Source organism: Prionailurus bengalensis, chromosome B2 (genome assembly GCF_016509475.1).
Source record: "Prionailurus bengalensis isolate Pbe53 chromosome B2, Fcat_Pben_1.1_paternal_pri, whole genome shotgun sequence".
Classification (NCBI taxonomy): domain Eukaryota; kingdom Metazoa; phylum Chordata; class Mammalia; order Carnivora; family Felidae; genus Prionailurus; species Prionailurus bengalensis.
This window is the reverse complement of record NC_057349.1, coordinates 7,811,421-7,824,351: the sequence shown is the minus strand read 5'-3', so window position 1 is coordinate 7,824,351 and position 12,931 is coordinate 7,811,421. Positions and strand designations below refer to the sequence as shown.

The window sequence follows — 12,931 nt, the reverse complement described above, 5'->3', positions numbered from 1 at the left end:
AACCCTTGATGTATATAAACTTGCACGCCTTTGTAAGTTCTGGAGTCAGAGTTCACCGTGGCTTTGATGTGACTCTACCAGCAACAGGATGGTGCTCCGTGAACCGCCCATGGTGTAGTGGGAAGAACTTCCTTCTGGGGTCAGCCAGCTCCCGGTTTTGATCTATGGCTCTGCTCCTGCTAGTCCTACGACCTTGGGCAAGTTACTGCATACTCTCAGTCCATCTCTCTCTCTCTGTCCATGGCCTTCTGTCACTCTTGAGACTAGCCTTACAAAAATTGTTTTAGAGGTTAAATGAAATAAGCTATAGAATAGGGCCTAGCACATATATTTGTGTTAGCTTTCTCTCTTTGCTTCTGACGACGTCCCAGGGCTAGTATTTTTTCACGTGTAGCAATGCACTGTTGGCTTTGGTAGTCATTATGGATCTCTACCCGCCTTCAGTTTTCAGATAATGAAGTCTAGCCCCAGAAAGGGGGAGTGATGTGCTTGCAGTGCCTTATAATAGGAGTAGCAGAGTGGGCACTAAGACCAGGTTATTGGGTGCTTCTAGCTTTTATTCCACGTAGAAAGAGGGCTTAGCCCTCCGTGGTGAGTGCCTGGCATGGAATGGTCCCCGAGCAGGTAAGTCCAACACCATTCTAACGTGTTTAATAAAGAATCAACTTCTCAAATGTTCCTCTAGCACCTTCAAGGTAGGCCAAGATGTGTACTGAAATGTCACTCTGCTGTGTCCTTCTGATTACTCTTCCAACTTATGACTCAGTTTCCCTTTCTTTCCTAGCACTCTCAGGTGACTACAGAAGCGTTGGCACCCAGCATGCTCAGGTAAGAGACTTCTCGCATGAGGAAGTTTCCAGATAAAGGATCATAGCGATTCCCTTTGTGGTTACGGTTCTTTGTGCTTGCCCTTTCCTGGAAGATCCCAATGGCCACCATTTCCCTGGTTGCTCTCCTTGGGTGTTTGTTTATTTTAGTTTCCTATATGTGCTGTTATTCTGTTATGTTTTCGGTTTTATTTTTATGTATTCACGCATGCACGTTGTAATGCTAGAAAACATGCACAAGAATGGTGAACCCTACCTTCAGGGTAAGGGTTTGCTCATGAGGAGAGAGTTTGGGTACAAGGCAGATGTCAACTATCTGTAGTGTTTTAAGAACTTTTTCAATGTGTGGGCACCTGGGTGGCTCGGTGGGTGAAGCCTCTGACGCTTGGTTGTGGCTCAGGCCACGATCTCCCGGTTTGTAAGATCAAGCCCCACATCAGGCTCTGTGCTGACAGTGTGGACCCTACTCGGGATTCTCTCTCTCTCAATCTCTTGCCCTTACCCTGCTTGCACATACTCTTTCTCTCTCTCTCTCTCTCTCTCTCTCTCTCTCTCAAAATAAACTTAAAAAGCTTTTTCAATGTATGTCTCTTAAAGATAAGAACTCTTTGTTTTAAACATAGACATAATACTGTTTTCACACCCAGAACAGTAGTTAACAGTAATTCTATTATGTCACATATCCAGTGTGTTCACTATTCCCATTGTGCAGACAGATACTATAAAGACAAATCTTAGGGGTGTCACGTACAACAAGATGACTATAGTCACCACTGCTGTAGGGTGTGTTTGAGAGTTGTCGGGAGAGTAGATCCCAAGAGTTCTCATCACAAGGAAAAGACATTTTTCCCTTCTTTTCCTTTTTTTCTTTTTGTACCTGAGATGATGGATGATAACTCATTTCACAGTATGTGAACATCACATCGCTATGCTACATATCGATTATGTCTTAATAAAACTGGCGAAAAATTAAAAAAAAAACCCCACAAATCCCTGTTTGGTATCGCGTATGTTTGGAGCCACACTGTGGGCTGGAGCAGTGGCTCTCAAGCGTGGTCCTGACTTGAGCTGCACTCGGAGCACCTGGGAACTCTTCGAGACTACGTGAAATGCTGGACCCCACTCCAGAGGGACTGAACCACAGATCGCGGGTGGGGGGGGGGGGTCATTCTCTAGGTGATGCGAATGCACGGCAGCCTTACGAGATGGTAGGAAGACCACGATGGTATACTCTTTTCACACCCTATTTGATGTTTGGTCTTTGTGTTTAACACAGCAGTATATCCCCCGATGCTCCAAATAACCCAAGATGGTGCACTTACACCTGGGTCTCTGTGACAGAAGAAGTCTATAGTTTGGTCTTTCGTCCCTGGCTCCAGGCCAGAGCTCCTAAGAGCCCTGTAACTTCCCAAACCTAATAGAAGCATCTTTTGTTTTAATATTTGGTTATTGTTGCCAGCCCTGGAAACCGCTCTGGAGCCGTAAGTTTTGTTATTCAAAACAAGCCCCTTTCAACCACACCTGAGTGTATGTTAATAAGGCGACTCGGGGGAAAGCCTCTAATTATGGGGGCTGGTTGCCAGGGGAACCACGTGTGTTTGGAGCATTGGTACTTACAGGCTCCACCCCCTGACCTCCGGGGAGGCGAGAGGGGCTGGAGGTTGAGTTGAACACCAGGCGCCAATCATTTAGTTCCTTAAGCCTACCCTATAAGAAGGGGTTTGGAGTGCTTCTGGCTTGAACCCGCGGAGGTGCTCGGAGCTGGGGGGGCGGGGCGGCGCCTTGGGCCTCTCGTCCGGCTGCTGCTGAACCGTAACCTTCTTGGCAAATTGGTCATCTGGTAAGTAAACTGTCTTCCTGGGTCCCGCGAGCTGTTCTAGGAAGTGAGGGAACTTGAGGAAGGAGTTTGGGGAACCCCCGATTCCTGCAGCTGGTGGGTCAGGGTTGCAGGTGGTGACTGGGGCTTGGAATTGGCGTTGGGAGGTGGGGGCGGTCCTGTGAGACGGGACCCTTGATGTGGGGGGCCCGTGACAACTTGGGGCGGTCGGTGTCCGGATTGAATTAACCTCCGTACCCCCTGTCCCCGTCCAAGGAGCTTTGGAGAATTGCTTGGTGTGGAAAAACGCGCGCGTCTGGTGTCAGGAGTGTTGTGTTGAGTGGAAGGAAGTGGGAATTTTTGCTTTTGAATTCCCGCTTTGGAGTCCAAGCCTTTCGTTGCCTTCCGGGGCCTGGACCAAGCCCGCCTCTGTCTCAGGCCGGAGAGTGCAGCCTGCTCCCACATGGGGAAGCCGGCACGACAGACTGAGTGACCTTAGAGGTCATCTCTTAGAGTGTGTATGGTAGAGAGAGAAACCTCCTTTTTAAAAGAGTGCAGTTCCCTGGGGCTCAGGTCAGGGTCTCGTGGTTTGTGAGTTCGAGCCCCACGTGGGGCTCTGTGGAGCCTGCTTCAGATTCTGTACGTCTCTCTCTCTCTCTGCCCCTCCCCATTCATGCTGTCTCTTTGGAAAAATAAGTACAACATTAAGAAAACCCGCAGTTTTAAGGGCTGGGGTTCTCAACTGCGGGCCACACAGGGGAACCACCTGGGAGGCTTTTAAGAGGATGCTGGTCACCTGGCCTGACCTCCAGAAACTCCAGTGTCCGTTGAGTTGGGAGTGGGTGGTGCGGAGGGGGTGGGGTCGGTCTCAGCGTCAGCATCGGCCTGGCATAAAACCTCTCCAGGTGACGCCTTGTGGCGGTGATTCAGAACCAGTAATGGGTTTGGTTTGGGATTGAGGTAAGCAGACGGAAATGCATTGCAAGAGTGTCCTTTCCGGGGGCTTACCTTTGAAATGAATAGGTGCTTTTCAAACTGTGCTGTTTTGTCTTTTTAAGCTCATTTATTTTGAGAGGGAGAGCTTCAGTGGGGGAGGGGCAGAGAGAGAGAGAGAGACAGGGAGAGTGAGAGAACCCCAAGCAAGTTCTTTGTTGCCAACGGGGCTTGAACCTATGAATCATGAGATCACAGTGTTAGCGGAGATCAAGGGTTGGGTGCTTCACCGACTGAGCCACCCAGGCGCCCCTCAAACTGTGGTTCTTAAGTTATGTTTTGTTTTCAGCCGAGGCCAGTTTTAGATAAGGAGACTGGACTGTGGTTTGTCTGCTCCCCTGTGGGTGTCCTGTGGGGGGACGATGTGTGTTTCTGTGGCATGTGAGGGACCCCTGCCCTGTCACCTCTGCAAGCTCTCCCTCTCCCCTCTCGTAAGTAGAGATGGCTCCAGGAAAGGAACTCGGAGACCCTGGTGGCCTGCGGTGTGGGCCGTTTTAATGTTTCTGAGGCTATCAAAGAGGCCAGAACCTTCCTCGCAGTCCTGAAGTTGCGGAAAGGAAAAATTGAGCTGTATTTGTTGGTTGAGTGTTGAAATATTCCATGGAAAAAGGGAAACAAGTTCTACCACTGATTTTTCTTGGCCGGATTTCTCGCCTTTCCCCCCAAGTTTCTGGCAACTGTGATTAGAAATTGACTTGCAGGATTTCTTCCCACTTGCTTCCCAAGACCTCCTTTGCTGGCTTGCTGCTGACTAGCAGTAGTTAATTTGCTATCTCTCACACGTGTTCTCCAAAAATCACAGAACTCAGAAATAAACAGCATGAACTTGGTCGGTCACATTTGAAGGATTAGCCAGATGTAAATCTGAGTTGCACTTGGGAGGTTTCCTGTGCCTCATTTAAAAATAAATAGAACTCTAGCTTTGAGTAGAAACAGATTTTTTTTTTTAAGTGAAATATCTTACTGGAAAACAAATTTTATTTTTCCAATAAAAAATATGGGGAGGAGGTAAGCTTTTCTTGACGCCCATGGTTATTTTATTTCCTGCCTTTTCTTTCTCCTTGCTGATGGCAGATGTGGCCGAAATAAGACCCAATTTCATTTTCCAAAATGGGGGGAAAAATCATTCAGGAATTTATTTATTCTTAATTGACAGCAGACGCTTAAAATCTGATTGGTTATGGTCGACTGTGCAATGTGCCTTTTAGGAAAATACACATTTATGTATCGCCCCAATTGTGCTGTGCTGATTCCTCAGCATAACAGCAGGTTGAGGTGTTGGCCTTGAGGATTTCTGATTCTTAGACCTTTTAAAAAAAATTTTTTTTCTCACTAAGAGAAAAATGAAGCTATTCATGTGATCACAATAGGAGTTATGTGATTAAAAAATATTTTCTGTTGATATGCAAATTTGCTGCCAGAAATCCCAAATCTTCATATGCCACCTGTTTTTAATTCTAGCGAAACCTATAATCAGAATGAAATAAAAAAAAAATCTCTCCTCCGAAAAATCAGAAACCTGGGGCACCTGGGTGGCTCAGTCGGTTGAGTGTCCAACTTTGGCTCAGGTCATGATCTCGTGGTTAGTGAGTTCTAGCCCTGCATTGGGGTCTGTGCTGACAACCTGGAGCCTGCTTCTGATTCTGTGTCTCCTCTCTCTGCCCCTCCCCCACTCATGCTCTGTCTCTTTCAAAAATAAACATTAAAAAAGTAAATTGAAATTTAAACCTTTCTTCATCCTTGCAGATCGTATTAAATGACATGAATACACCAAGGCCAAGAGGTTGACTTTATGAAGTAGACCTTATGTTTCATGCAGACATATGAATTAAGTTACAGATTTGCTAGACCGTTCCTGTGAGCAGATTTTGATCATTCAGGTTTCTGGCAGTCCCCAAATAGAACAATTGTGGGTCCTATTACCTTCTGTATCCTGTGTATTACAAAAGTGACCATTTATAACCTGATGGAGGAAAACATTCTGCTTTGTCAAAGCCACTACAACTTTCCAACCAACCGGTCCCATCTTCCTGTCCCCGAAATCATTTTCTGTCGTTCAGTCCTGAGCTCAAACTTCTAATGTACATTCCTACTCTTTCTAGGGACCCAGATCTGCCCAGTTAGCTTTTCAGTTTTGAAGAGTAATGGATGGTCCGATGTGCAGCACAATGACTTTGCAGAAGGGCTCCTTCTCGAAAGCTTCTGTCACTGAAGGGGTGTCAGGGATAAGGTAGTGATGGGCAAAGGGGTTTCTCTTCCTTACTTCCAGAGAGCTACTCTCTCCTCAGAAGCTCCTTGGTGGGTAGGTACTATCAAATTTCAGGAAGTAAGGCTGCCAGGGAAAGGTAAAGAGAAAGAGAAACCAAATTCCAGACGCAGGTAGTCCTATCCGTGTTCAGCTCCTGTCCGTAGGACCTCAGAAACGGATCCTAAAGTGGGAGCAGCAGACGGCCTCCTCCTCGGTTCCTGTGATCTAATTAAATGTGTTTGCACTTAAAAAAGGATAACAATGTTAGATCTTAATGGGATTAACCTAACTGAAGTTTATTAGGCATTGCTTTGACAGTAAAGATTATGGATGGCTCAAGTTCAGTTTTGAGATTGTAGCTTTGGGTCCTGCCGTGTTTGCTCCCACTGCTCTGCTGAAGACAGCATCTGTGTCCTGCCAGACGTGTTCTGTGACTGGCACTTGGAATAGGAGTGGAGTTTGAATATTTTCCCCCTGTAATTTTGGGGGAAGATGAACTTTCATAGAAGGGGAAGTGTTTCGCTAAAGCAAAGAGGAGTTGTGTGTCTTTTTATTAGAGAATTAAGGCTGTATTTACAGTCCCTTAGGGTCTCTCTCTTAATTACCCAGACACGCTGTTTCTTTAGCCCAAGTTCATTGACGACGACTGGCTTTGCTTTCGAATGTGTTGTAGGTACTGAATAATTTTTGTGGTAAAATGTAAAACTTCTCATTCTAGTTGCGTGGGATGTACAGTTGTGTGGTACTGGGTGCCACATGTTTGTACAACCATCCCCGTGATCCATCCGTACCGCTTGTCTTCCCAAACTGGAATTGGACCCATTAAATGCTCACTCCCCTTTGTGCCTTCCCTTCAGGCCCTGGCAGTCACCATTCTACTTGTTTCTATGAATTTGGCTATTGGAGGTATTTGATCAATGCAATCCTGCAGTATTTTGTGTGTGTGTGTGTGTGTGTGTGTCTGGTTTATTTCATTTAGCATAATGTTCTCAAGGTTCACTGTAGGATGTATCAGAATTTTAAGACCATTTTCCTTTGTATGCGTGGGCCATTTTATCGATCCATCCATTTATCAATAGCATGAATGGGTTTCTTCCACCCTTTGGCTTTGAATCATAGTGAATCTTGCTAGTAAGAACATGGATATACAAATGTCTGCTTCAGAATCAATATTTTTGAATTGTTTCCCCATGAGAAATGTCTTTTTCCAATTAAGATACCCAAATACTGGTTTTGACACTGATTAGGTGCTTCCATATCGTTTTTAACAAAGCCTCTTGTGTAGGCTAATGAGAATTAATGTGGGGTATGGGTTATGAAGGTCCCTAAAGGCCTAAGGGAACAGATACACACATGGCACTGAAAATCCTCTTGGAACACACCTGACTAGACCTAAGGGTCCACTTTCTCTAATAGCGACCCATTGGGATAAACTTTTCTTTAAAACAAAGTCTGACTTCTTGTAAAAACCTGTGTTTTAGAATCTTCATTAAGAAATTTTGCATGATTTCCAAAATTAACATTCTTTAATCAAATTGTTATTACAAAAATTTTTTTAATGTTTATTTTTGAGAGAGACTGCATGTGAGCATGGGAGGGGCAGAGGGAGAGGGAGACACAGAATACCAAGCAGGCTCCGGGCTCTGAGCTGTCAGCACAGAACCTGACGTGGGGCTCGAACTCCCAAACCATGAGATTGTGACCTGAGCCGAAGTCAGATGCTTAACTGACTGAGCCACCCATGCACCCCATAACAATTAGTAAAGCAGGAAATAAGGATTTGGGGTGTGCGTGTCTCTATAGAGTGAGGTTTATCTCTTGGAAAATAGTGTAACCGCACATACCACTCAAAAATACACCTTCTCACATTTTTGGTGTTTTCAATGTTTCTCCCAGAACAATCTTGAGGTGATGAGTCTTTCAGATAGCTTATTGTTAACTAGACAGAATCTCCTTGTAGCCAGTATTCACTGGGCATGTATGCTAGTCAAATTTTTAAAAAATGCAGGTTTATTTTTGAGACAGACTGAGTGCAAGTGGGGAAGGGGCAGAGAGAGGCAGGGAGGGAGACACAAAATCTGAAGCAGGCTCCAGACTGTGAGCTGTCAGCACAGAGCCTGACCCGGGGCTCGAACCCATGAACTGTGAGATCATGACCTGAGCTGAAGTTGGAAGCTTAACTGCCTGAGCCACCCAGGTGTCCCTGGCCCAAACCATATTTAGAGTTAGGATATGATTTACTAGTTAATGTTTATTCAGTCCTTGGTATGGTAGGCTTTTCCCGAGCTCTTTATTTGTGCTGTGATTTAATCTTCCCCAATATCCTAATATTCCCTAATATTCTAATGTGTTTATACCAGGATAACCTGATTTCACAAAGAAGGAAAATCAGACGGGCGTCACTTGACCAAGGACGAAGTTAGGATTTGTTGGAGCCCAGACTTAAACTCGGACATGTGACTTCAGACTGTGTATCTTTGCCACTATGCCATACTGACCTGGCACTTGAGCATTTATCTTTTTGAGGAGAACAGACCCTTTAAAGCCAGTTCTGTGTGACTAGCTAGAAACCCATGCCATATTAAATGATAACTAAATATTTTAGAAGGTCAGCACCAAAGGACCAAGCTTTCTTCTGAACACCATGCCCTTTATTTCTCCTTTTAAAGGTAAACACGTTTCCTGGAGAAGGAAATTCAGAAAGGCTATGGTTAGGAATTTTAAAAAATATTTTTATAAAAGGTGTTACTACTGCTGTATGAATTTATTTTGGAAAGAACTTACCGGAAGTATTAGGAATAAATGTCACTCAGAAATTTGGTATTGGTTTGTAAGGAATATCTACTTAGGTCCAGTTAAACTTGAGATCTTCTTGAGATCCTGGTTTTCAGAGGTACTTGTAGCTACTCATTCTAAAATAGCCAAGAATCATCATTTAGACCTGTTAGCAAGTGAATGGGTCCACTTAATGAGGTCCTATTTCTCTGAATGCTCATGGTGAGGATTAAAGAATCCTTTGTAGCTGAAGGAACATTCTATGAGCAAGAGTCATAGTTGCCAGGCATTTTGCTAGATGCTGGGGATTTAAAGACCATTAAGAAATAATGGTTAAGATCTGTGTAACTTAGTTTGAGATAGAGAGGTAAGACAGAATTCCTCATCCTGTGAAGGAAAGAAGTTTGGAGAAAAGTTAACTAGGCAGGAGCCTGGTTTTTAAGGTTGAGTAGGAGGGTGAGAGGTGTGTGTGGTCTCCGAGGAAAAGTCACATCCAAGGGTATTAAGGTAAGAAGCAGCATGCTGTGTTCTCCAAGTCCCCAAGTAAGGAGTTGATTAAAGGGTAAAACCATGGATTGTTGGCAAAAGATTTTGAAACTACCCTTTGAGTCTTGGCTTTATCCTTTTGTGGAGACCTCAATGGCTTTGGCCTTTGTCTTGAGGATGAAAAATAATGTATGTAACAGTTCAGTAAAGAACCTGACCTGGAGGTTTCTACATTGATAGTATCATTTATTAGGTTACTTTGCTTTTCATGGTTTTTTTTTTTTGTTTTTGGTTTTCTTTTGGTTTGTTTCGTCTTGTTTTGAATAGTGCTACATTTGCATGGTTCAACCCCCCCCCCCAATCTAAAAAGTTTCCATGCTTGAGCCTCATCAACCAAGTTCTTCCTTAAACCCCTATTTTTAGTTTCTTACATGGCCCTTCCATAGTCCCTTTCTGCTGCTCAAGAGGAAATAGGATTATCCATTCTATACTTCCTGCCCTTACAGGAAAGGTAGCATATTCTATGCATTGTGTAATGCCTTCCTGTTTTAGACTTAACCAAACATATTAGACCTCTTTCCATATGTATTTAGAGGAAACTTCTTCATAGGTGGTTTTTAAAAATTTTTTCGCAAGTACTTTTTATTTGGGTGGTTGGATGCTGAAGAACTTACAATAAGTACGGTCGTCCTGTCCTTCTCACTCGGCTTCCCCCGGTCACAGTATCTTTTATAACCTTAGTATGTTGTCAAAACCAGGAAATTGATGTCGGTACAACACCATATATCAGACACCTTATTATTTGGGTTTTATCAATTCCTTTATGCATTCTTTTTTCGGGGCAAGTGCATATGCCTGTGACCTTTCATCAAGCAACCATCCCCACCGTCAAGGTGCAGAACTGTTCCCTGACCATAAGGGGACTACATTCTGCCAATTTTTAATAGTGCCACCTTACTCCCCTTCCTCACCATTTGGACCTGCTGGTCAGCCCGCACATCTTCTGTGTGCCTACTTGAAGAAAACACAACTGTATGTTCTACCTTTCTCGGGAGTAAGAATCCTATTTTCTTTTTTTTTAATTTTTTTTAACATTTATCTATTTTTGAGAGACAGAGAACGTGAGGAGGGGAGAGAGAGACAGACACAGAATCCAAAGCAGGCTCCAGACTCTGAGCTGTTTGTTAGCACAGAGCCTGACCCGGGGCTTGAACCCACGAACTGCGAGACCATGAGCCGAAGTCGGACGCTCAACCGACTGAGCCACCCAGGTGCCCCAAGAATCCTATTTCGAGCATTTTTATTCCCCATTGGCCCGAGCACTTAATGGGTACTTAAGGAAGACTTGTGGAAACGTAGGAGTCAAGACCAGACCGAAGCCAAGCCAAACAGAAAATTCAGAGTTGAAAAACAGATGAGTCAGGATCATTTGCTTTATGAAATAACCAAGTTCAGATTTACTTACATAGGAACTCCTCAATGTGAATTAAGTGACAATTTATCATTTCTTTTAGGACTCCATTAAAAGTGCTAATGATCAGAAACAAAGCTTTTTAAAAAGCATCACTTTTCAGGGTATTTCCATTTTTATGCCCCTGCCCTTTTAAGGACTTCTGTCATAGTGGGATGATAGGATTTATTACCCCTAGTTGAACAGAGCAGGAAACTGGCCAAGGGAGAGAAGAAAGCTAACCTTTAGGGAGTCTAAGATTGAGGCTGCCTGCAGTGTTGAACTGGACACCGCCCTTCTCTTTTCACAGAAAAGAACGAAAGTGCTCAGGTCTTCAGTAACCTGCCTCTGGTCACTTGATACCAGGCAAGATTCCAAACCTACAGCCCTTGCTACCACTCCGTAATGAATCCTTTTCTTGGGTTAAAAGTCAAAGAATGCAGGGGCGCCTGGTTGGCTCAGTTGGTTAAGCTTCTGACTTCAGCTCAGGTCGTGATCTCTTGGGTTTGTGAGTTCGAGCCCCGCTGTGCTGACGGCTCGGAGCCTGGATCCTGCTTGGGATTCTGTGCCTCCCTCTCTCTGCCCCTCCCCTGCTTGTGCTTGCGTTCTTTTCTCTCCCTCTCTTTCTCTCAAAAACTAAACATTAAAAAACAAAGCCAAAGAATGCAAATTCCCTGCCTTTTTTTTTTTTTAAATGATGGTAGGAGTAGTATTTGAGTACATTATTTGTGGAAGATCTATACTGTACTAGATGATGAAAACGGCTAAGAGCTTTGGAGTTAGCCAGTCTTCTGTCCAGATCCCAACTCGGCTGTCCTCTAGCTTTGTTGCTGGTGGACTTCATGCACTCTCCTTTAAAATGGAGACTCTGGTGATGGCTCTGTATTGTCAAAGGTTGCCGTTCCCCCTCCCCTCCAAGGTATTTTTAAAAATCAGTGAATGCGCAGATTTTCCTAGAAACGAATCATTTCTATTGGTAGTATAGGGACATCCTATCCCTGTGGTTGAGATCTTCCTAAGGTTCTGGTAACATGTATCCATTGATCTATCCGTGGACCTAGTCATTACCTGAGAAGTAGTCAGGTAGAAAGGCAGGTGGCTGATGTGAGTGTATGTGTGGTGGTGGGGTTGCGGGGGGGGGGGGGGGGGGGGGGGGGGGGAGGGCGCTCCTCATATACAGCTTTTGTGCTGACAAAAACTGCGTGCAATCCCCAGCATTGCTTTTGCAGTCACCTCACTGGGATTGTTGCGGGAATGTGCTCGGCTCTGTTCAGCTGGGTGTGTGCGTGTGTTGAGGGGGAGACCGTGGAGGGATTTGTGAGCAGCATCTGTATCCCAGTGGCCGACTGTGGAGCGCTCTTGCCTGTGTTACAGATTGCTAGGAAATTGGATAGATCTCCTGAGATTCCATCGCACACCTTCCCACAGGACCAGGCTGTGACCCACGTGAGAGGCGGGGGGGGGGGGGGGTGGAGAGCGGGGGGGGGGGGGGCACCGCAGGGGAGCGAGCTGGCCCTCCGTCCAGTGTGTGCTGTCTTCCATACTCAGGCACTTCGCACAGCTGCAGGGAGTCGACTTGGCACACGATGGAAGATGTACTCCTGTCCCCTTGAGAGCCTCTGTGCTTCTAGAAAGAGCAAAGGAGAGCTTGCCTGGCAGTTCTCATTACAAGTCTACATGGTGCGGTCGGATGCTGTATTAGTGAGGTGGAAATCAGGTGGGATGGAACACTGGTTTCTCAACTCGATGTGCATATTTGAAAGTGGTTTGTTTTCTTAATTTTGTCCGTGATTTTCCTGTAGGGCTGGGGGTTAAGACCCACTGGGCTAAAGAGAAAACCCCGTGACAAAATGACAAAAGGGCTGGACAAGATCCTGCTTTACGTTGGCCGTGTGGGTCCCCACAGTTCCCGGTGAGGCCGTTGATCCTGGGAGTTGGCTGCAGCTTGTCCCTTCTGACGGTGGGGTCCACTGGGCAGCGTCCTGTTGATGGCTCTACCCACCCAGCCTGTGTGTCCTGTGGTGTAGGGCACAACCACCCCACCTGTCTCTGGAGCCAGGAGCATGCTGTTTGCCTACTTACCCTTGGAATTGTGATTTAAAGCCTCGACCCTCAGGCTTTAAACAGAAATGTATGGTGCCTTCTAGGGGTATTGTGTTTGAATCTTAATAATTTATCTCTTTCATATAAGAGATAACTGCAGGGCAGACAAACATTCCGAGAAAGGCCTGTGTTTCATATTTACTACAAATAAGTCATTCCTGCTCTCAGTCATTCCTGAGCTCTCAGAAGTCGTAATTTGGAAATCCTTCTTTTCCTGTGAAAACCGGAAAACT

The 12,931-nt window shown here is 45.2% G+C and overlaps 1 long non-coding RNA gene across 2 annotated transcripts in view; it reads left to right on the top strand.

The window, feature by feature from the left end:
• LOC122489181 overlaps positions 1-12,931 on the top strand; it is a 300,673-nt gene that overhangs the window by 105,972 nt on the left and 181,770 nt on the right. For both annotated transcript variants that reach the window (XR_006298857.1, XR_006298858.1), the window contains one exon: positions 785-828. This is a non-coding gene — a long non-coding RNA (uncharacterized LOC122489181). The remainder of the gene's footprint in view (positions 1-784; positions 829-12,931) is intronic.